Here is an 880-nt window from a genome sequence, read left to right as displayed (position 1 = left end):
AACTCGTATCTTCATTATCATTATGTTCTAAAAATTTGGTAATTTCCTTCTTGATCTCGTCTTTGACCCATCTATCATTCAGCATAAGGTTGTTTAGCTTCCATGTTTTTGTACAAGACTGCACATTCCTGTTGTTGCTGAGTTCAACTTTTATTACATGATGGTCTGAGAAGACGTATGGAATAATTTCTATTCCTTTAAATTTGCTGAGGTTAGATTTGTGGGCTAGAATGTGATCAATTTTGGAGTATGTCCCATGTACTGATGAGAAAAATGTGTATTCAGTTTTATTAGGATGAAATGTTCTGTAGATGTCTGATAAGTCCAGAAGGTGAATAGTTCAATTTAAATCTAAGATTTCTTTGCTAAGCTTCTTATTGGAGGATCTATCCAACACTGCCAATGGAGTGTTAAAATCTCCGACTATGATGAAGCTGGGAGAGATCAAGTTGCTCATGCCAGTTAGAGTCTCTTTTATAAATTGAGGTGCTTTCTGGTTGGGTGCATAGATATTGATAATTGAGGTCTTATCATATTGAGTATTGCCCTTAACAAATATAAAGTACCCATCTTTATTTGATCACTTTTGTTGGTTTAAAACCTATTCTATCTGTGAATAAAATTGCAACGCCTGCTTTTTTCGGCTTTCCATTACCCTGGAATATAGATGACCATCCCTTCACCCTGAGTCTATATTTGTCTTTTAAGGTAAGATGAGATTCTGGTATACAACAGATGTCTGGTCTGAGTTTCTGTATCCAATCAGCCAATCTGTGTCTCCTTAGGGGACACTTAAGCCATTCACATTGATTGAAATTATTATAAGCCTGATAAAATGTTAGGTATCAAATTGTTCGAAAGTACAGTGGACGTTTTTAAT

Source organism: Otolemur garnettii, unplaced genomic scaffold, assembly GCF_000181295.1.
Source record: "Otolemur garnettii isolate 467f Iridium unplaced genomic scaffold, OtoGar3 scaffold00157, whole genome shotgun sequence".
NCBI classification, from domain to species: Eukaryota; Metazoa; Chordata; class Mammalia; order Primates; family Galagidae; genus Otolemur; species Otolemur garnettii.
The sequence above is the reverse complement of the archived record's forward strand: the minus strand, read 5'-3'. Positions refer to the sequence as shown.